At 30.5% G+C, this 14,522-nt stretch overlaps 1 pseudogene; it reads left to right on the top strand.

Moving 5' to 3' along the window:
- Positions 1–9,279: 9,279 nt before the first annotated feature.
- Positions 9,280–9,923, top strand: LOC107403828 (elongation factor 1-alpha-like; annotated as a pseudogene).
- The last annotated feature ends 4,599 nt before the right edge of the window (positions 9,924–14,522 follow it).

Below are 14,522 nucleotides of genomic sequence, written 5' to 3'. Positions count from 1 at the left end.
CTGTGTTGAACATGAAATGTAGGCACTTAATAAGGACCATGTTTCGAAATATGTTCCATTGTTTTTGGATTTTGTGTGTGTGAAAGAATGCTTTTTATTAATCATGTAATGGAACAATCTCTTGTTGTTGTATTTTTATTTATTTATTTTTTTGGTTTGTTGTATTTTTTATTTTCTTTTCTTGTTTTGTCTTTTTTTTTTATTTTTTTATTTTTATTTTTTGAGGTATATATTGAATATAATAGATATTATGTACGACGATCAAATATGTGTTTTCCATTTTATTTTATTTTATTTTTTAAAAAGTATGTACAATCAAATATGTAGTTTACATTAAAAAAAAAAAAATTAGTCTCACATTATCAAAATATGTATTAATAATATTATATTAATTTCTAAAATTTTGGACTACAATTTACACATTTAATAGGCTTTATGAAAATTTAATATGGAATCACATTTTAACTATTTGATTTTCTTCTTCTTCTTTTTTAACTAATCTTCTCCCATGCTATCTTCCCCAATTAGCCCTGTATTTGGACGCCGTCATTGGCCTTTTTGCATCACATAGATTATATTATCAAAATCAAAAAATAAAAAGGTGAAGGGTAACTTGGTCATAATTGTTGGACCTAACAATAATTTCTGTATATTAGTTAGTAAAATCGATGCATAACCAAATTGATACACATAGCGTTGCTTTCTTCACAATTATTACGATTATTTATTTAATTTTGTCAAGAGCTAAAAAGAGTAATTTACATGTGGCCTTCAGAAATTGATCGTTAGAATGTTTCTTTCACCATGAGGATGATGATAACTCATCAAGATGTTTGTTCACAAAAAAAAAATAATAATAATAATAAATCGTCTAGTCGTTTATGCACTCTTTTGGTATCACTTCTTCCTCTTGTATCATAGCGTTTCAATGTTTGGCTTTTAAAATGTCCTAGCTAAGTTAATTCAAATAAAAGCAAATTTTATGATCAAAATATATCTAGATATATATAAATAAATGCTTTTTTTTTGCTTGTACAAAAAAGATGACCTTTTTTATTTTATTTATTTTTTGGTTCAAAGGTAAAAGAATATTTTATGGAAATAAAAATGATTCTAATAAAGGAATTGCTATTGTATTTTTTATACTTTAATTATCTAAATGGCAATACTTGCGATTTGTAATGAAGAGCACCATTTCTATTTGATTTTATGTTTTTTCTCCTAGGGCATGACCAGGGGGAGACTTCTTCATGAGGATCAAAACAGTGAACCAAATGGAGTAAGTGACTAATAAATTTTAATCCTCTATTATTCCTTCATTTTAAATTGGCCATGCATGTTAATTTTTTATTCAGTTTATGTGTGATTTTGGTAATATATTTTTTGACAGGATCTGTCCTGGGGATCCTCCAAGGATCTCCCGGGTGGTCCTTCATCGGACAATTCCTAGAGAATATCCAATGGAACCTCATCTTAAAATGTAGACAACGAACACCAGCAATATCAATAATATCTCAATGTATAAATATAAAATAAATCAACAACAGCACAAGCCCACAACCGGCCTGTAGTACCACAGGTCATAACTACACACATAAGTAATATGATTTCTATTGAGTGCAATATTTACATCAGAGCATTCTTAAGAGTATTAACAAGGTTTAAAAGTATAGATAAGAAACAAACAATGTCCAAAAAGATAAAGGTAAGATGAAGAAAAGATAATACTGCTGCTGTCATGAAAGGAACAAAGTGACTGGCTGAGTGCTAGGTAGACTGCTACTAACTGCCTGGACGTAGGGTAACGGATTTAAAATAATAAAACGTGAGATAAAGAAATCTCAGTGAGCAATACAGTATAAGAGAAAGATAATAATTTATTTCCATAAAAATCTTTCTCTCAAGACCTCTCGTTCCACTCGTTTGAAAAGTTCTCCGTTTAAAAATTATTTCACAAAACCCAAACTTGTACCCCAATTCAATAGCATGAAATGGATGTTCAAAAGGTATAAAGTGAATAATCAATATAATATTATAAAATGCCTTAATCAAGATGTAAAAATTGAGCGTAAATATTATAAATGCAGTTTCACGAAATGATTACAAAAGTGCAGTAATAACCACAATATTTGAAAACCATCAGTGTACTCAAAACATATACAATGTACCATTCGTTGTATCAAACTGTAAACCATGGAATATACTCACCTCACAATCCTTAATATACGAATGCATCGTGGAAAATAATAAAACCGTCGAGACGTACCCAACCTTACGATTCCTGGCAATGAATAAACCGTTGGGTGAAACCAACCTCACGGTACCGTGGCAATATTAATAAACCGTCAATTAAACCTAACCTCATAGTTCATGGCAATAATAAACCGTTGAATGAAACTAACCTCACGACACCATGGCAATACTAAACCGTTGGTTAAACCCAACCTCATAGTCCATGGTAATAATAAACCGTTGGATGAAATCAATATCACTGCACCGTGGCAAACCCAGCGCACTGTAATATAATACTGAATCGAAACTCTGGTACTATATGGTATATCAAATAACAATAACCGATACAGTATCCTTAAAATAATATTGTAAGATTATATATATACTTTTCCAAACGATATTGTATCATAAACCATAAATTAACATTTAAACTTCCACCGCTTCTTTAAATATTTAAAAAATCTCAAATCATCATTTTATATGAAAACCAGAAATCCAACAGTAAAATATATTCACTATAAACCGATTTTAAGCACCTAAAAATTTTCATAATATTTGAACATGCTTAAAATCATATAATTTTCAATACGCTTTCTCAAATCAATTATTTTCCAAAGTGATTTAAAACGTCAATTCAAATACCAAAATATTTAAATACCACAAGTTCATTCATGAACTTATTAGAATTGCCAACATTTAAAATATTGACAAAAGTCATATAAAATAATAACATATATATATAAAAGCAGATCCTTATATATCTATAAAATGAACATTCAAATCAAACGATAGGTATAAGTAATATACTCAAACCACATATATATTATACTATACACCCAAAACATTTTTAAAATTGTAACCACTCACAGTACTGCCACGCTCACTCCTGCTCCTCTGCAGGCTCGCCTTTAGGCTTAACTTGAGTGCCTGTAATATAATAAAATATTTTTTAAGCTCCAAACAACTAAACTAGAGACACTTGTATAACCCAAATATCTCAAAATAATTTATAGTGCTATAAAATTATATAAATGGACAACGGACAGTCCAATTATACCACGTACCCTAGGACCCGATACCCAAAATTGGGGATTTTCATCCGAAGCCTAATCTTTCAAAATTGAACCTCTTAATGGGTCCTAATAATATCCAATTTCACTAATCCAACTCTCCAATTTTAACCAATTTGACCAATCTTATCCAAACAGAATTCAAATTTATCCGAAAATTAACTAATTGGCCCACAAATGGAAAAATTATCAAACAACCTCCAACATTCACAAACTTTATATTGACGAAAAGACCAAGAGACAAGGAACCCACTAGTATGCTCACCTTGGTCCAAAGATTTCTCCGGTGGCCCAAAAACTCAGTTGAATCTTTGGCCAAAATTTAAGTCATCGTATCTCCTAAACGGTGAGGAATCTGGAAAAAATAACCATGGGAGTGAGTTCATAGGGGTCAAAAATAGTGGAAAAGGTGCATGGGTTGGCCTGAAATGGACAAAAATTGAGAAAATCCGGCAACCCACCTCATTGGCCGTCGGGAACTTCGTCATTCCTATCTAGGCGCCTATCTCAGTAACATTTCACAGCTGAGCTTACTTCAAGTGAAATTTCTACTTGGATGGCATGTGTAAGTATTAGTTGAATGGAAAAGGGCAAAATGGTGGTGACCCTGTTCGACTGTAAATGGGTCGAAACGACCTAATTCGAACCAACGGATCTGGGGAGAATATCTCGAATTTTTGGAGATGAAATAAGGGCTTTGCTTCTTGTTTGGAATGCTTACCGAGGCTTATATAGAGCCTTGGATCACTAACAGACAAAAACTGAGGACTGGTTTAAACACTGATATAAAACTTATACTTAAAATTTCTCAGAACCATAATTTTTTATTCGTAACTCAGAATTTGGCGTGCTGCTAGTCTATGAACTCATATCGACGAGATTTATACAATGGTACCTCAATTAAACTAAAAATATTAACTATTGAAAAAGTCAACTTGGACCTACATATTGTTCACCAGGTCAACCTTGGTCAAACTTAGTCAATTTGGTCAAACTTGTTAAAACATGTGTATTTTTGGTACGGGGTGTTACATTTTTGGTTTTATTTTATTTTATTTTTTTATCTAATTGTTTGCAATTTGCTTGCTTCAAATATCTTTTATTGTTAACTAATAGACACACCTAACAATTATAAATTTAAAGGGGAAAAAATACCAAATACTAATACCAAAGACTATACCCGTTTTGCCATCACATAAAATTATATTACTATTTTCAAAAATCTTTAAAATAAAATTGTGAAAAGTGTAAGTGAAAAGCGCATCCTGGCCAATAATTTATTTGGACCTCCTAAAATTTCTGTAATTATTTAATTTTATCAAGGATTAATAAGAATAATTTATGCATGATGTTCATTGATCGATGATCTAGAATCGTTTTTGTCACCCTTAGCTGATTATAAAACCTCTTAATTCCATGTTGAACTCACTGCAAAATATTAAAAGGCAATGTTAGTTTCCATTTGAAGAAGAGATTGATCTTAAATGCTAGTATGTTGCATCCAAATGATCCTGCAAAAGAAGCTCTTAGCTTCACATAAAATTCAAACCTCAATCCTTATTAGGAGGCCTTACTATTAGTGAGATGCAGCAGATTGTTGCTTTTGAGGTTATAGAGAATGTGGAGAAGAAGAAATATGGTTAGGGGGTTGAGGGCATAAAGTCTGCTTTCATCAAGAGAGGGACGCGCCATGCACCTTTTGTAGCAGGTCTTCCAGTTTGTTATTGATGCATTGTGAATTAATAAAAATTTTCTTTCCTTTATTTTTTATTTTATTATTTTTTTTTTGAGAGAGAATGTTTCTACTAAATATGTAATAAAAGATTGTGTGTTTGTTGGATATATTGTTCAAAACTTAGCTAAATAAGAAATCAAAATAATCACTTTGAATTATTTACATCTGACCAAAGACAAAAGAAAAATTATTTACATTTGACCGTTATGAATACTGAGGTAACTTTTTTATTTTATTTTTGTCAAAAAGAAAAAAGAGAAAAAAGAAGAAAAAAAATTGAGTATTGACTCTTCCATGTTTCCAAAGTACTAAAACCATCCAAAGGAAATCCACTAATAGAAAACCGAGGAAACCCACGGCCCACATACTCTTCTTTACAGTTGGGTCGTAACCCATTTCATTCCTTCCGCGTCTTTGCTCAAACCCATTGTTCAATGCCCTTCTCCATCGGGTCGGGTCTTTCATTACGATGTTAGCGACTGCAGATCATGCAGTGTCGGTAAGAAGATTGAACCTTTTGGATATGATTTTATACAATAATACATGCAGTAATTTAAATGCTTGTTATGATCTTTGAAAAAATAAAACCTACATAAAAAAGAGCACATAAGTTTTGCTTGAAATCTGAAAATTATCATAAAGGTTGGGTTAATAATAATATCAAACTCATCTTTTGTTTCGAGTAGTTATTATTTTCATCTTTTATTATTTCGTTTATATCTTTAGAATTAATATTATCTACAACTTTTATAAGGATGCTAATTTTAATGTTCAAAATTTGAAATTAATAAAGCTTTAGGGTTAAAATGAAATATACCCTTATAGGTTTGATTATGATTTTTCTTTATTTCTTTTTTTTTCTTTTTTTTTTTTGGTGTGTCAACTATATATTTGTGCCCCCTTAAGATTTTGTGATGCAATATATAAATTCAAATCTATTTATTAGATTATTAGTGCAACCTGTAATACAACCCATTAATATGTTAAATTTAATTATAAAATTTACTTTTAAAATATATAAAAAGATATTTAAATGAATAGAATCAACAAAAACCATACCTATTTAATGCTTATTAATACATAAATAATTAAAAAAATAAGTATATGTACAAAATTAAATATTAAACAAATGCATTAAAATGTTACATATAAGAAAGGGGACATAACCAGGATTTAACAATAGGATGGGGTTCTATAATTTTTTGTCAGTGTACTTTGGCAATATTAAATAATTTTATTAATTAAAAAGCAAAAATGCACCTAGGGTTATAGTGAGACTTATCTCTCAATATGCATATAACCACCGTAATATAACACACTAACGTTAAAAAATAAATTAAAAAAACAACAAAATCGAAAATTTAAAACATATAATGTATAAAATAAATAACTACCTAAGTGGTAACTTATGATTCTTCTGTTAAACTTAATTATTTTATCAGGACCTATCCAAAATTTTTCAGCGGAACCCTAGACAAGTTTGATCCCAGGAAAATCATACTGGATCCTCCAATGGAAAATCAGGCAGAACCTCCCCTAAGGGTTGGACTTACAACAATTTTCCTGCACTGAAAATACACTTCTATATACACCACCTTATTCATCCCACATTACTACAATTTAAGTTGCACAACTGGTAGCACTTCGATAACAAATTATATAAAAGGCATATAATAGAATTAATTTAGTAAATAACCAATTAAGATATACCATCATAGATTCTCGACTGCCCACACCATCCATTTAGTGCTACACATGTCAAATACACTTTAAATATTGTTTTACAAATATACCAATGCGTATAATGGCCCAGTCCACCCGCATCAAGATATTGTCCTCTTTGGCCCAGGGTTCACTCTCTCTCTCCCCCCTGGCCTCAAGGTTTTGTCAAAATGAGTCTTGAAGGGAGAGGTGTCCACAGCCTTATAAAGACCGCTTCGTGCCCCTCTCCAACTGATGTGGGATGTTACAATCCTCCCCTCTTGGGGCCCAGCATCCTCGCTGGTACACCGATCCGAGTACTGGCTCTGATACCACTGTAATGGCCCAGTCCACCCGCATCAAGATATTGTCCTCTTTGGCCCAGGGTTCACTCCCTCTCTCCCCCCTGGCCTTAAGGTTTTGTCAAAACGCGTCTTGAAGGGTGAGGTGTCCATAGCCTTATAAAGACCGCTTCGTACCCCTCTCCAATCGATGTGGGATGTTACAGGCGTAACATAGAAAGAAAGGTAAAACAACATCACATTAACAATCAAAAACTATAACAAACGTTTTAATAATGATGGTATTGATGTAAGTTGTCTGAGGGCTATTATATTCCCATACATATATTAATGTAACTTGCCTGAGGGCTATCATAGTCCCATATATGTATTAATGTAACTTACCTGAGGGCTATCTCACCTATCCAAAGACTACCACTTGTCCGAGGACTATTATACTTATCTGATGGCTATCTTTCTTGCCCGTAGGCTGTTATACTTATCCGAAGGTACCATATTGTAGTAATAATAATGAAGACAATAAAAAGATTAAAATTAAAGATCTCATAATAATGTTAATAAAAATAAAAAAAAAATAATCATCAATAATAACAACTATAATTATAATAATGATAATAATAAGAATTGGAATTACAATAAAAATAATTATAATAAATAATAATAACAATCCCGATAACAGTGACAATAATGATTAAATAAATGGTCAAATACAATTAATAGTAATAAGAATATAATAACATCGATTAAGAATATTAGTAAGAAATTAAATCATAAATAGATAACATAACATAAATACATAAAATCATATCTTAAAATCCATAGCATAAAATGAAATATGCACGCTCGTAATGGAGATACGTATGATACCTTCTGACATGCTACGTGATCCATGATTCCAGCTGTCGCCGCCACTTTGCTACCAATACAAACCAGGGTGGTTGCTTGTATTGGCCGTCCGATCCCTTGGACTCGTAGGCAACATGGTTATGACGCTAGCTCTACATAGACCACATTGGTTCGTCGCCTCCGTATGGTGCGGTATATACAGTATAATATCAATAATATAACATACAAATATATGTACGAACATATAAAAAATACTTGATGCACCATACTATATACTAGTGGTGTTTGAAGGTATCCTGCATCCTGAGCACCGACTGACAGGGGTTTAAACAGAGAAACTTGCATACGGTCGCTGCGGCATCCCGACAGCACCGTTGCTTAAACCGTCATCCCGGCCATGGAGGGGGGCGGCTTATGGCCAATATCAAACTTGTCTGCCCTCGGTCCAATGGCAACTCACGGGAGACATTATAATTTGCACGCTTATCATAATCACATATACAGTACAGAACACCGGTACGTGTATGGGTGCATCTTAAAAAAAAACTATAAATTTCATAATATTATAAAATATTAAATTTAGATAAATTATAATCCAATTCATATATTTTTATCAAATATACCAAAACAATAATAAAAGGATACATAGAAATTCATACAGTATTAAAATCACATAAATGCATTATTTATGCATCAAAATTTCAACATTTAAATCAACAATAAACTTAATACAATTTAAATCATAATTTCATAAAATTAGTCTCTTCCACAATAATTCAATTCAACACAATTTGGCATCTTCAATATCAATAATAACTTAGTTAAATATCCAACGCATAAAATTCATTTTTCAAATATTTAATTAACACAAAATATACTTATTTTAACAACCCCTAAATATAAATATGAGGCAATATATATACTAAATCAACATAACTTAGCATCATAAATTTAAATAGCAGTTTCTTAAATATTAAACACATATGATATAATAAATTCTATATAACGAATATATCTAAATCACATAAAAATAACACATTAAAATCAAATAAAAATATCTCTTAAAATTTAAAACATATATGATATACTTCAAAATTTTGAATGATATAAAATACATATGTATAAATGTCTTGATGCACACAAGTACATAGATATATATATATATATATATATATATATATATATCTAGATATATATATTCACACACACACATATATATATTCACATATATATAATTATGTATTTCCATATAACATCGCACATCTCCATATATATATATATATATATATATATGTATATGCCCATTAACAATACATGTAAATATATATATATATACATACATATATGCATCATATGTTCACAGTACATGTGTATACATACATATACGCATCATATGTTCACCGTTAAAGTCAAATCTATTGAAATTGATCAAAAGGCTGTTGAAGAAGCCTTGGCTGGTGATAATGTTAGTTTCATACTGAAGAAGAAGATCGATCCAAAGGATCTAAGGCGTGGGTATGTTGCATTCAACTTTAAAGATGATCCTGCTAAATAAGCTATTAGTTTCACATCCCAGATCATTATCACCAACCACCAGGACAGATTTCTGAAGGATATACACCAATTATTGATTTCGGCACCTATAGTGGTGCCGTAGAGATTGAGAAATTCCATAGCAAGATTTACCCGACCACCGGCGTGGAGGTTGAGAAAGAGCCTGAATTTTTGCAGAATGGTGATTCAGCGATTGTGGAGATGATTCCCAAAAAGCCAATGGTTGTGGAGACTTTCGGCGAGTGTCCACCACTGGGACGGTTTATGATCCGTGACAAGGAACAGATTGCTGGTGTTGGGGTTGTTAAAAGTGTGGAGAAGAAGGATTATCCTGATAAAGATAAGAGCACAAAGTCTGCTGTCATGGAGAGTTGTAAGAAATTTGGGGCTTCAATGGTTGATGGAGGTAAGAAATTTGGGAATGTTTTGGTTAATGGATCTGTTGCAGCAGCGGTCCAGCTCGCTTTACATTACATTAACTGAGTTGAACGTGAAATGTTTGGTAGTGTAGAAGGACGAGGACCAGGTTTTGAAATATTTTTCCTTTGTTTTGAAGGCGCGCATGAATGTTTTTTAATAATTATGTCTTTATTGGTTTTGGAGGTGTGTAAGAATGTTTTTTAATAATTATGTAATAAAACGGTGTGTCATTGTTGTTGTACTTTTAGTTATTTTACCTTTTTTTTTTTTTTTTTTGGTTGGTTCGTACTTTTATTTCGTAATTTTATTAATTTTACTTTTTTTTATTGGTTCCTATGTAAATAAATCACTGTATAAGAAAATAATATGAAAAAATATTAACAAATAATGAATATTTAATAAATACAAAATATATTTCAAAAATACATTTTTTAACTTGTTAATAAGTTGTAGTGATATTCCATTGTTAACAACTTATTAACTAACATATTTAAAACCTATTTAGAAGTAATTTTTAAAGGCTTAAAAGACCTGCAAAGAAGATAACAACATTTCCAATAGTATTTGACCCCAAAAAAAAATTAAAAATCATTTTTAGTGATTTTGTTGTAAACAAAATTAATCTATTTGATGATTTTAGAAGAAATGCTAATTAAATGATTCTTTGAAAAGAAATTGAGGTTATTACTATAAATCACTTTAGAAGAGATCCTTAATATACTAATAATGATACTGATTCAATATTATTTAGACAAATTCAAACACTAATAGCATTCTACCCTTTTTTTTGGGGTTTTTTTTTTTAATAATAAGAACCCTAATATCATCCTACTTGTTCACATTATGTATAGTTTTATAAGGCGTACTTGTGGATATATAGAGGCTAGGTGTTTTCAGTTTTTTTTTGGTCTATTTTTTTTATAATATTCAATAAAGTAGGACTAGGGGAGGACCCATGATTTGGTAGATTATGGAAGAAAAAAATGATTGTCTTTCTTCTTATGCAAGTTGTTAATGATCTTCCAAGCCAAAAGAAAAAAGTTGTTAATGATTAAAAAAAAAAAAAAAAAAATCTGCAGATGCAAGGAGCTCCTTAATAGAAAAAATAATAATAATAATAATAATAATAATGCAAAGAGCTCCTCAATAGAAATAATAATAATAATAATAAATAAAATATTATTTATTTATTTATTATTATTATTATTATTTTGTCCTATAAGGGTCAAAGACGTTTATTTTTATTATTCTGAGATGTCAAAACGACTTTTCTAGAGCCTAATAGCCCTAAAATCCCCAACAAACACTTTTTTTTTTTTTTTTTTTATAGTAATTTATAATCCCCCAACAAACACGCTGAGAAGCTTAACAACGTTGCTTTACCCTCACCCACCCCATTTCCTGGGAATAATCAATGTCAGCCCAGTGGATTTTTAAGAAGCTGCCAGGAAAGGGAAACAAATTAATAGGAGCGATATATATATATATATATATATATATATATGTATGTGTGTGTGTGTGTGTGTGTGTGTGTGTGTGTGTGTGTGTGAATATATATTTATATATAATAAAAGTAAATAAAAAAAAATAGGGACGATGAAAGGGGAAGAAAGAATAAGGAAAGTGGGGATGAAGCCCGGACGGGAGGAAGAGTTGGAAAAAACCAAAAAAAAAAAAAAAAAAGGGTTATATTTTTAAGCAAAATGACACGTGGTCATTATCTGTTGGTCGGTTCTACAATGTCAGCTGTGCGACAGTCCCATAGAAGTTTTTCTCGCTGCCTTATACCGCTTTACCATGGCCCCACAATCGGTCCATCACCGTTCGGAGAGACACTTTACGTAAAAAATTTCAACAACGAGAGAGAGGAGAGGCGATGTTTTCGATGAGAGAGAAAGATGAGGGAGAAAGATGAGTGGAGATGTTTTGTGTAATGGTGAAGAGAGAGATGTGCTCCTCTCTTCACTCTATTAATAACTTCACTCTAGAAGTTATTAATATTTTGGGACCCTCTATCTTATCTTGATTCAAGTTTTATAATGAGAATTAAGACATTTATTTTGTCCAAATTTTTTTGATGTTTTGACCAAGACTGAAGACTTCAGTTCAAAAAATTCAAAATGCGGGATCTATTTAAAACTAATATTAAAAGCAAACTTGAGTTATACACTAGCAAAAAATGAATGTACATAGCAATTATGAAATTAGGGGGAAAAGAGAGTAAAAAGTATCATAGAAAATATATGTTACAACCGGATTAAAATTTTATAAGAATAATTTCCTCTATCGTTTACACTTAATACCGCAAAACATTTTTAAATGTCATTTCAACTTAAACTTTTATATATTGTTATATTATGTCATCGTCATATTAATATATTATACATAAAATTATTGTACTGAGAATTATTCCATTGCTTAGTTATTTTTTTTAAAAAGAAAAAAAAAAGGCATTATCTAATAAATTCCTTAAATGTTATTTATATGCTAGTAATTCATTAATTAAATTTAATAATAAAACAGAATATTTTTCTTTGAGAATAAATAAAACCAAACTCAACACACATTTTTATGAAGATTTTGAATTGAAATCACATAAAAATTTATTACAAAATAAAATGAGTTTCCATTTTTCATATGTGATTTTAAAGGTTTTTAAAATAAAAATAAAAATTCTATTACATACCATTATTATTGAAATTTAAACATATAAACTGGGATATGATATGACATAAAGTATATAAAATAAAAATAAAAATAAAAATATATTAAAGGGGTGCAAACTCAAATATAATAATGCACATAACATTGTAAATATATCCAAAAATTTAACATGACCCTACTTCACTTCTGAAAAATACATATCAACCAGTGGCCTTTCAAAAAAGTTGTTCTCTGAGCGAAAACTATATTCCGAATTGTTCTTCCACACTATATTCCCCAAATTGGTCCACTACTTGGAAGCTTTGCTTTTGGCCCCCATTTTGCAATGACATAAAATTATATTACTATTTTAAAAAATCCTTAAAATAAAATTGTGAAAAGTGAAAAGTGCAAAGAGTAGTTTGGCCAATTATTTATTTAGACCTCCTGAAATTTCTGTAATTATTTAATTTCATCAAGGATTAATTATTTAATTTCATCAAGTTTGATGATTTAGAATTGTCTTTGGCACCCGCAGGTGATTATGAAACCTTTAAATTCCATTTTGGACTCACTGCGAAAAAGTAAAAGGCAATATTAGTTTCCATTTGAAGAAGAAGATTGATCTTAAATGTGAGTATGTTGCATCTAAATGATCCTGCAAAAGAAGCTACTAGCTTCACATCAAATTCAAACGTCATTCCTTATTATGAGGCTTTACTATTAGTGAGATGCAGCAGATTATTGCTTTTCGGGTTATTGAAATAAGGAGAAGAAGGAACATGGCTGGGCATAAAGTCTACTTTCATCAAGTGAGGGAAGCACTTGGGGGCTGCAATGAGCCATGCACTTTTTGTAGTAGGTCTTCCAGTTTGTTATTGATGCATTGTGAATTAATAAAGATTTTTTTTTTCTTTCATTTTTGAGAGAGAATGTTTTTAATAAACATGTAATAAAAGAATGTGTGAATGTTGGTATCTACGTTAAAACTCAGGTAAAAATAAGAAATCAAAATAATCATTTTGAATTATTTACATTTGACCGTTATGAATATTGAGGCCACTTTTTTAATTTTGGTCTTATTTGATTTTATTTTTGTCAAAAAAAAAAAAAAAAAGAACAAAGGAGGGACATATGAGTATCGGAACTTCCGTGGCTCCAGAAGACTAAAACCATCCAAAGAAACCCACCAAGAAAAAGCCGAGAAACATACGGCCTAAATTGCCTTCTTTGCAGTTGGGTCGTAACCCGGTTCATTCCTTCAGCTTCTTTGCTCAAACCCATTGTTTAATGACCTTCTCGAACGGATCGGGTCTTTCATTACCCTATTAGCAACTTCAGAGACAATGCCGGTTAGAAGAGCACATAAATTTTGCATGAATCTGAAAATTATGATTAGAGATTGCCTTAATAATAATATCAATCTCCTCTTTTGTTTCGAAAAGTTTTTATTTTGATCTTTTATTATTTCGTTTATACTTTTAAAATAAGTATTATCTAAAACATTTATAAAAATGCTAATTGTAATGTTCAAAATTTGCAATTAATACAGCTTCAGGTTAAACTGAAATATGCCCTTCACTTGGGGGCTGCAGTGGATCCTTCACTTCTTCCAGCAGTGCTCCAATTTAAAACTGATGCATTGTGAATTATAAAGATTTTTTCTTTGAGAGAGATGTTTTTAATAAATATATAATAAGACAATGTGCAAATTGTTGGTATAAACATATTTGTTTAAAATCAGCTAAAAATATGATACATCAAAATAATCACTTTAAATTATTTACTTTTTTTTTTCTTTTTTTTTTTTAAGAAGAAGAAGAAGAAACTTTAAATTATTTATATTTGACGGTTATGGATATTGAGGTAACTTATTGTTTTGTTTTTGTTTTACTTTATTTATTTATCTATTTATTTGTTTTTGTCACAAAAAAAAAAAAAAAAAAAAAAAAAAATCGACTCCCTCTTTCGTGCTCCGAAAGACTAAGCATCCACGGTAACCCACCAAGAAAAAGCAGA

The sequence above is a fragment of the Ziziphus jujuba genome, chromosome 3, assembly GCF_031755915.1.
Source record: "Ziziphus jujuba cultivar Dongzao chromosome 3, ASM3175591v1".
Classification (NCBI taxonomy): Eukaryota; Viridiplantae; Streptophyta; class Magnoliopsida; order Rosales; family Rhamnaceae; genus Ziziphus; species Ziziphus jujuba.
This window is presented reverse-complemented; position numbering and strand designations above follow the sequence as displayed.